The following is a 10,327-nucleotide window of genomic DNA, read 5'->3' on the forward strand; positions in this document are numbered from 1 at the left end:
TCCAAAGAAGCAATTTAATTTCTCTTGGTAGTGGATGGTCAAGATCAGGGTGTTGGTGCCATTGCTACTAAAAGGTAAAAGGTAATATAGGCTTTTTTTTTTTTTGTGCAGGTGAATCTCTGTGAGTTCAAGGCCAGCCTGGTCTACAGAGCAAGTTTCAGGACAGCCTCCAAAGCAATACTAGAAACTCTGTCTCGAAAAAACCAAATATATATATATAATATATATATATATATATATATATATATATATATATATATTATGCCTGTGTGCATATGGTTGCAGTGCTCATGGAGGCCAGAAGAGGGCATCAGAGCCCTTTAAGCTGGAATTCCTAGTGGTTGTGAGTCACCTGACATGGTTGCTGGGAACCACTCACTCACATGCTGAGCCATCTCTCCAGATCCCTTACACATTTAGTTTTGATTTTGTTTATTGAGCCAGGGTCTCACTGTTTAGTCCAGGTTGGCTTCAAACTTGTAAGCCTCCTACCTCAGCTTTCCAAATCCTGAAATTGCATATGTATACTACCACACCTGGTTTCCCCCATTACATAGATTTATATTTCTTCCTCTAGGAATCCTGGCTGCCAGGCATTGGTGGTGGCACATGCCTTTAATGCCAGCACCCGGGAGGCAGAGGCAGGTGGATCTCTGTGAGTTCGAGACCAGCCTGGTCTACAAGAGCTAGTTCCAGGACAGCCTCCAAAGACATAGAGAAACCCTGTCTTGAAAAAACAAATAAAAAACAAACAAGCAAACAAAAAAGAATCCTGGCTTCCAAACATATCAGCATATAAACTCAGTCTCCAAATGGCTTCACGAACACCATTAGAAGCAACAGTTATTTAAAAGAGTTTAGGGCTAGTGAGATGGCCCCAGAACTACTTACAGGCAGGAGAGAACCTACTCCCCAGAGTTGTCCTCTGACCTCTACATACCTGTGCCACACTCACCAACACACAGCACAATACCAGTAAATACATTTTTATTTTTAAAAATAAGAGTTTAAGATTGGGCATTGATGGCGCATGCCTTTAATCCCAGCACTGGGGAGGCAGAGGCAGGAGGATCTCTGTGAGTTTGAAGCCAGCCTGGTCTACAGAGCGAGCTCCAGGACAGGCTCCAAGGCAATACAGAGAAACCCTGTCTCGAAAAACCCAGGGAGCAAACAAAAGAGTTTAAGGACTGGCAGTGCTAGGCAGGAAGATCTCTGAGTTCTAGGCCAGCCTGGATTACAGAACGAGCTCCAGGACAGCCAGGGATACACAGAGAGAAACCCTGTCTCAAAAGGCAGGGGGAAAAAAAAGTATAAGCTAGACAGTGGTGGTACATACCTTTAATCCGTTATTTGGGAGGCAGAGGCAGGTGGATGTCTGTGAGGGGAAGGCCAGCCTCGTCTACAGAGTGATTTCCAGGACAGCCAGAGCTACATAGACTCTGTCACAAAAAACCAAACAAACGCAATAGTTTAGGGTTTGTTGTTGATTCTTCTTCACCCCCATCATATCCTCTGCCCCCGCTGAGGGTATAGAATCAAATGCTGCGTTAAGTTAGTGGCATTTGTTCTTTAGAAAACTTCAGTGTGGCAATGGAACTAATCTGAAATAAAATTGGTTTCATTATTGCAATCTGCCTTCAATTCTTGCTTTCTTTCCATTGTTGCTGATTTATATCTGCTTTTTGTTTATTTTTGAGGCACTATAGCCTAGATTGTTCTAGAACTTGTGTGTGCTGTGTTCTGCAATTCTGTATTTGCAATTCAATAAATCTACTTAATATCTTCTGGAAGTTATTCCATAACAGTTCATAGAAATACTTGTGTGTGTGTATGTGTGTGTGTGTGTGCGCGTGCGCGCGCACGCTCCCTTCTTGTTTAGTTGCTTTTATTTATTTATTTTTTTGAGATGGGTTTCATGTGTCCTCAGCTAACCTCAAACTTGCTGTGTAACTGAGAACTAGCTTTTTTTTTTTAATTTATTTTTTTGAGGCAGGGTTTCTCTGTGTAGCCCTGGCTGTCCTGGAACCACTTTGTAGACGAGGCTGGCCTCAAACTCACAGAGATCTGCCTACTCTGGCCTCCTGAGTGCTGGGATTAAAGGTGTGCATCACCGTTACCCATCTTAACTTGAATTTATCCTCCTGTCTTTACCTCCTGAGTCTAAGGTTACAGGCATGTGACCCTGCCTGCTTTATATATTGCCGGGAATCAGATTCAGGGCTTTGTGCATGCCAGACAAACACTTTACTAACTGAACTATAGCTCCAGCTTCTGAATGATGTATTTGTTATCAAGTCCTTGGTGCTACTGGTCATGGCACACACTGTAAATACCAAGCATCTTTAACTCCATTTCCCCTGGATACACCACCTTCATCATTTAGTCCTACTTACTGGGTCAGATAAGACTTCTTGACATATAGCAAAACCTCCTGAGGCTAGTTTGCACAGAAAAAGCACTTGTTACAGGGCAATGGGAAATAGAACCACCTGTAACTGAGCCTCCAGGAACAGTTCCCAGACCACGTTGCAGACCTGACCTGATGAGGAAACCAGTGTTCTCACCACAGAGCCGTGGACGTGGCTGCCAGCGCACAACTGCACCCGCTACTGTCACCAGCACCAATGCCACTGTGTCTGCGTAGAAGTCACCCATACAGCCATTGCCCACCCTGATGCTGGGTGTATCTTCCTGTCATCCTCATTGACAAACATTCCTCATGGAGCCTGCTCCCTTGTTTCCTCCCCTGTACCTCCCTCTTTCCCTAATTTCTTTTGAGATGAGATCTCATGTCATTCAGTCTTGCCTCAAACTCACTATGTAATCAAAGATTGTCATGAACTCACAATTCTTCTGTGAGTGAGATCTAATAAATGCTTTGGACAGATCCTCCTGGCACTTGTGATTTTTTTTTCCTCCGTTGGAATCTCAACCTTCCCGATCTCTAAATGGTTAGGAGCTCTCCCTTGTGGGAGCTTCCATGCCACTGCTTCCAGTGTTTCACTGGAGGCCTTTGTCATAAGATCTCAAGGATATTCTGTTTGCTACTTGGTTTCAAATTAGTTTTCAGTGCTGTGGATGAAACCTAGGGCCTTGCACATGGTAGGCAAGAGCTCTACTACTGAACCACACTCCCAACTTCCTAACTTATGTTTTTTTTTTTTTTTTTTTTCTTTTCCTTTGTAACGGGGTTGTGAGCTGCCTGGCCTGGGTGCTGGGAAGCAAACGTGGGTCCTCTGCAAGAGCAGTGTGTGTTTTTTAAGGGCTGAGGTATCTTTTATCTTTTGAGAGAATGTTTATGACTTAAGGTAGAGTTCTCCCAGGCATTCTCTAGAACATGCTTCCACGTCCCTAAAAGTACAAGTGCATTTTCTTACATCGAGCTTTCTTCTCTGGGGTCTGGAGGGTCAAGTTCAGTCCCTCATGCTTTTGTGACAAGCACTTTAGTGACTGAGCCATGTCCCCAACTTTTCTAGGTGACTGGATGCTGATCTCTGTCTTCTCTCAGAGTACTGGCTGGACTTTGTGTTCCAAGCAGAAGGCTGAAACAGTTCTAAGTGAGTGGGAGGTCTCTGCCTTGCTGCAGGATGGGGTGACAGAAAGGACAGCCAGCATCCCATGACAACTCAGCTGGAGTGCTGAGCCCCTTCCAGAGCTAAGTGTGGCACTGGTCATTGTTTCTGGCTTGTCTGCAGGCTCCCAGGTCAGCTTCTTTCGAGTCCTTAGATGCTCCTCTAGCATCTAGCCTCTCTTGTGGCACTTAGCAGAGTGTAATGTCTAATATCACCACCTTGACAGGAATCAATGAAGCCACAAGCTTCTGGGTATGGTCGAGAGGAAGTTTCTAGAGAAGTTTCATGAGGTAGGAAGACCCCACCTAATACGGGTAGCACTGTTGCGTTGCATGAGGTGGGATTCTGGACTACATACAAAGGAGACAGTGAGCTGAGCGCCGTCTGTCTGCTTCTGGATTAGATGAAATGGACCAGTTGCCTCATGCACTTGCCCCCATGCCTTCCCTAGCACAGTAGTCTGTATCTACTCCAACTGTGAGCCAGAACAAATCCTTCTGTCATCTAATTGTATCGTGTCAGGACTTGGTGCCAGCAATGAAAAAATGAAAAAGGTCAACATATATTGGTTTTTAATTTGAGCCTTGCCTTAAGAATCTCCATGGTCTTTTCTCAAATAATTCGGAATAGGCTCCAGATCCAAACAGTGAGATTTGTGTGTGTGTGTGTGTGTGTGTGTGTGTGTGTGTGTGTGTGTGTGTGTGTGTGTTGGTGGGGGGGGCTCTATATTAGTTACTTTTCTCTTTGGCATGACAAAGCCACTCAAGGAAAGGTCTGTTTGTCTCAAAGTTTGGGGGTTCCATCATAGCTAGGAAGTCATTGGTCACATAGCACCCACAGTCAGGAAGCAGGGGAAATGAGTACAGGGGCCCAGGTCATTTTTTTTTTTTTTACTGTTCTTAGCCTAAGCCCTCAACCCATAAAATGGTGCTGTCTGCATTTAAAGTGAGTCTTCCCTCCGCAGTGAACACAGCCTAGAAACTCACAGATGTGCCCAGAGGTCTGTTTCCATGGTGATTGTAAATCCCATCAAGTTTGCAATCAAGATTAAGCGTCATAGCTTTAAGCAGTTTTGGTGGCACACACCTGTCAGCCCATGAAAGGCTCAGGCCAGGAGATCATGAGTTGGAGGCTAGCCTGGGCTGCAAAATGGGTTCTGGGGCAACCTGAGCTACTCAGAGAGACTCCACCTCAAACTAACTAAACCAACAAATGAGCAATAAGCCAGAACGAAGTCTGGAACCAAGGGTGTAGTTGCAGCTGTATGTGATATGTAGATCACTTTTTACAGCTGCCATGTTTTGTGATGCAGTTTTGGATGAGAAATGATCTCTGGTTGGATTTCAGAACAGGAAATAGGGCCACTGTTGGACTGTGGAGGCAGGTCTCTGTGGCCTCCAGACCCAGAGGAGTGTGGTCTCTCTGGAAGGGGCTGGCTGCTGGATTCTCTTCTCATTTATCACACTCTACCTGTATATACCCCCCTGGGAGCTGGCCACCATGCAAAGGCACAGCTTTCCCTCCAGGCTTGCCTAGTTCTTCGGTGTCCTCTATCAAGAAAGGCTAGAAAAATCGAGAGGGCAGGGTTTCTTGGAAAGCAGTCTGGCCTGAATCAACGCTAATGAGTAAAATGTGTCATCATCTATTCAGAACTTACAATTCCAGCATTCCTCTGTCCAGTTCTTGAAATCTGGATCCTTTTGACTCCAGAGAATGTAACCTAGATACAATTGCCCAGAACACTCTACAGGCTCCATGAAATCATCTGTCTGTCTACCTATCTATCTCCCTACTGCTCTACCATCTCTTATTTCCTTCCCAATGATGAGATTACAGATTGGTGCCACCATATCTAGTTTTTTTTTTAATTGTTGTTTTTGAGACAGGATCTCTCTATGAAGATCTCTCAAGATTTTCCTGCTTCAGCCTTTTGAGAGCTGGGGATTATAGCTCTCACAACTATGCTCAAGAGTGAGCTATCTATCTATCTATCTATCTATCTATCTATCTATCTATCTATCATTTTCTATTTATCTAATAAATATATTTATCAAATCTTTCATCCATATTTTCTATCAACTCTATTATCTATCATCTACCATTGATCTGTATCATACATCATAAAATAAAACATCTTTTAAAGAAAAAGCAAATCGACTTTGTATGTTATGCATAATTCTTATTAAAAATGTCAATATATTCTTCCTTTTGGAGTTTTAAGATAGGGTTGTACTCTGTAGCTCAGACTAGCCCTGGAACTAACTCACTGTGGGAACTCATAGCAACACTCTTGCTTCCAGTTCTGGGTGCTGGAACTGGAAGGGCATCACACATGGCTCAGCATTTTTCCTAATAGAGTTTAGTAAGCAGACTTTAAGTTTGTATGAAAATGCAAAGCAGGGACCTGTGGAGATGGCTCAGTGGTTACAGCACTTGTTCTACAAGTACAAGCCTCTTAGGTCAGACCCTCAGAATCCACACAAGTTGTGAGTGGGTATGGTGGCCACCTGTAACTCTGGTCCCCTTGCTCTAGGGTATCCCTAGAGCAAGCTAGCTAGCAAAGAACTTGCTATATGGACAAGCTCTGGGCTAGATCTAGAGACCCTACTTCAGTGAATAATGTGATAGAATAATCCAGGATGATTCCTATTGTTGATTTGGGCCTCCATATGCACAGATGCACACACACCTACACACATGCTCCCTCACCCTACACATACAAAAAGGTGTACACACACATCACACACACAAGAAAAATGAAAAAAAATATAAAAATAAAATTCAAATAGTCAAAGACACTGGTCTTTCTGGAAACTCTAGTCTATGAGGTGATCTGGTTCTGATATGCTGAAGATGTGATTAAAAACAAAAATTGGAAGTCAGGTATGGTGGTGCATGCTTGTAATCCCAGCACTTGAAAAACTGCCGTAGAAGGGCCAAGTGTCCAAGGCCAGCCTAGGCTATATTGTAAGTTGTAGGCCAGCTTCTGCTGTAGGCTGTATGAGAACCCCCCTGACACAAACACATTGCTAATGGTTTATAAATATTGTATTAGAGACTAAATTAAGAAGCAAAACCAGTACAATGGGTCAATGCAGGCATGTATATGTGTATGTGAATACATGCACAGAATCATTAATGCAAAAATAAGACCCTTAAGTAATTTCATTACTTTACATAATGAATAGCATAGACAGATATTTTGGGGGGCCACCAAAACAACACAGAAACTAATTGTTAATTATGAAAGCTCGGCCTTAGCTTAGGTTTGTTCCTAACTAGCTCTTATAACTTAACCCATTTCTATTAATCTATACTCTGCCGTGTACTGCCCATCCTCCTCCTCCAGTGTCTCCTGGCTTCTCTCACAGGCACCTAGATTCCTCCTCCTACTTCCTCTCTCTGCCTGGAAGTCCCTACTATACAACCTGCCTAGCTATTGACCATCCAACTTTTTACTACACAAATCACAGCAATACACCTTCACACAGTGTGCAAATATCCCACAGCATGGTAGTTTCCTTCCTGTTGCTGTTATAAAAATACTCTGACCAAAAGGAGAGGACAGGGTTACTTGGTTTATACTTTGCAGTCACAAGTCAGTCATTGAAGTGGATCAGGACAAGAAATCAAACATTAACTTGAAGCAGAAACCATGGAGAACTGCTGCTTTCTGGTTTATTCACAGATTTTTTTTCCTCAATTAGCAGTCTTATACAGCCCAGGGAATGGTGCCGCCCACAGTGGGCTGGGCCCGCCTACATCAATTAACAATCAAGACAATTTCCTGTAGACATGCCCACAGGCCAACCTGATCTAGGCAATCCATTCTCAGGTGACTCTAAGCTGTGTGAAATTGACAGCTGAAGCTATCTAGGATGCATCGATTTAGGAGGACTCAAATAATGTAATGATAGTTTTGCTTCTCTTAATACCATATAAATCCTTCATCCTTTACAAAGATAGCTATGATGTCATAGGCAATGCAATCTCATGGAATTACTGTTGTATATGCTGTCTGTCATTGACCCAGAAGCTATGCATATATGACTTTATGTATATAAATATGTTGATATATATATATATATATTATATATATAATATATATATATATATATATTTGGTTTTCCGAGACAGGGTTTCTTTGTGTAGCTTTGGAGCCTATCCTGGCACTCGCTCTGGAGACCAGGCTGGCCTCCAACTCACAGAGATCTGCCTGCCTCTGCCTCCCGAGTGCTGGCATTAAAGGCGTGAGCCACCAACATCCAGCCCTGAGATACATATCTTTATTCATTAATTTTTCCATTGACATGCATTCTAGTTCCCTTTATGATGCTGTGATAAAATATTCTGACCAAAAAGCAACTTTAGGGAAGGAAGGGTTTATTTTGTTTACATTTCAAGGTCACAGTCCATCACTGAGGGAAGTTAGGGCAGGAACCTGGAGGCAGAGACCATGGAGGAATGATGCTTTCTGGCTTACTCAAAGGCCCACGCTTAACTTGCATCCTTATATAGGCCAGGACCATCTTGATAGGGACAGTGATGCCCACAGTGGGCTGGGACCTCTTATATCAACAGTCAAGACTACTCCCCCCAGAGGCATGCCCACAGGCTAATCTGACTTAACTAATATCTCAATTGAGACTCTCCTATCAGATGACTGTAGGCTGTGTCACTTAGACCACAATACCTAAAAGAAACCATGTATCCGAGGAAAGTGCAAATTTGGGGCTTGCAGTTCTAGGGTGCTTTATTCCATACCTATTTGGCCCCATGTATCTGAGGAGGATGACATGGTAGTGGGAGTATGTGAAGGAACTGTCCGGGGGTCCAGCAGACCAGGAAGCAGAGAGAGGAAGGCAGTAGCAAAAGCCGAGTCCTGTCTTCAGAAGTACACCTCTAAGGGGCTGGAGAATAGTGCAGACAAGAGTGACCTTGTGCCAAGCATGAGGACCTGAATTTGATCTCCAGAACCCCGATGTTAAAAAGTCATGCATGGACTGAAGAGATAGTTCAGCAGTTAAGAGCACTTACTGCTCTTCCAGAGGACCTGAGTTTGGGATTCCAACACCCATGATAAGTGGTCCACAACCTGTATGTTTGCCTCCATGGTGATCTAACACCTCTGACCTTCAGATCGCCTACACACACACACACACACACACACACACACACACACACACACACACGTGCATACACAAAAATAAATCTTTAGCTGGGTGTGGTGCACACGGTTTTGATGCCAACATGTGGGAGGATCAATGTGAGTTCCAGACCAAGCAGGGCTATAGAGTGAAATCTTCTCTCTCTCTCTCAAAAAAAAGAAAGAAAGAAAGAAAGAAAGAAAAGGAAGGAAGGTAGGAAGGAAGGAGAGAAAGAGATGAAATGTTACCTTTAGGTTGCAAGTGACTCACTTGTTTAATGGCACCCTAGGAAATTAATAGGCCTTCTGTCAAGCACACAGTGATTTGAGTCATGGCCAATTTGCCAGGGTTGTGTTTGTATCCTGTGGGCTTCATGCTCACTTCCCTCCCCCATTCCACACTGACTATCAGCCCGGGGCCAGGAACAACAGCACAGCAAATATTTGCAGGGAGCTGAGCAAACAGGCAGGGGCACGTGGAGTTACTGTGGAGGAGGCCACACCAGACCTGTAACCCTAGCTGAATTGGAGGATTCTGGAAATGATGCTGTACATCTGTCTTAAGCATATTTACCCTGAGGGGTCATCAGGGACAAGGAGAGGGTGAAGAGGGACTTGTTGGTCTCAGGCCTCTTCCTTTCCTACAAACTGGCCCCTGTCCAAGGTAAGCCCCCACGGGATGCCTGGGGGTTTGTGATCGATACTGAAGGGATAGAAAAGGGTGCCTGATGCCTATACCAGTGAGATGCTGCTCAGCATGCAATCTGTCCCGTGGTTCCAGGCATAGATTCCTGTTCTGGTTACTTTCCATTCCCTGACCAAACCTGGCACTGGATCTTGGTCACCTCGCATCCTGAATGCTGGCCAGCTCCACTTTCCTTGAATGGCTGGCAAGCTTAGTAGGGCTGGGCAGGGAATCCTCAGCCATCAGCCTAGAATATTTCCACAGCCTCAAAGTAGCTCTCAACTCATTTGTCACAAACAGAAACATGGCAACTTTGTATTGGAGACACTTGGCAGACTCTTGTCTTCAGCAAAGATATGTCTGTCTCAAAAGTGAGACTGACTTGTTTCTACTGAGAAAGGCAGACTACCACAGCTGGGACAAGCAACTGCCCTGCTTTCTCAATGGAAGAGAGAGGCAAATCGCCCAGAGAAAGAGAGATGAGATAATAATTTAGGAAAAATATTGTGGGAGAATGTTGTTTGCTAAGTAATAGAATCAAATTAATGCTAGATTTCTTACAATTTTTTTTCCAGATATGGTCTTACTATGTATTTCCCTGGCTAGCCCAGGACTCTAGTTTCAACCTCTTCACTGCTGGGTTTGCAAGCATGCACCAACATGCCCATTTTAAATTTCTTTCATTTCATCTTTCTATAAGAGAATGTGCTGTGGCTGGAGAGATGGCTTGGCTGTTAAGAGCAAATACTGCTTCTCTAGAGGACCCAAGTTCAGTTCTCAGTGCCCACAACGGTCAGCTCACAACCGTTTGTAACTGCAGCCCCATAGGTTCAACTCTCTCTCTCTCTCTCTCTCTCTCTTCGAGACAGGGTTTCTCTGTGTAGCTTTGAAGCCTATCCTGGCACTCACTCTGGAGACCAGGCT

Source organism: Cricetulus griseus, chromosome 4 (genome assembly GCF_003668045.3).
Source record: "Cricetulus griseus strain 17A/GY chromosome 4, alternate assembly CriGri-PICRH-1.0, whole genome shotgun sequence".
NCBI classification, from domain to species: domain Eukaryota; kingdom Metazoa; phylum Chordata; class Mammalia; order Rodentia; family Cricetidae; genus Cricetulus; species Cricetulus griseus.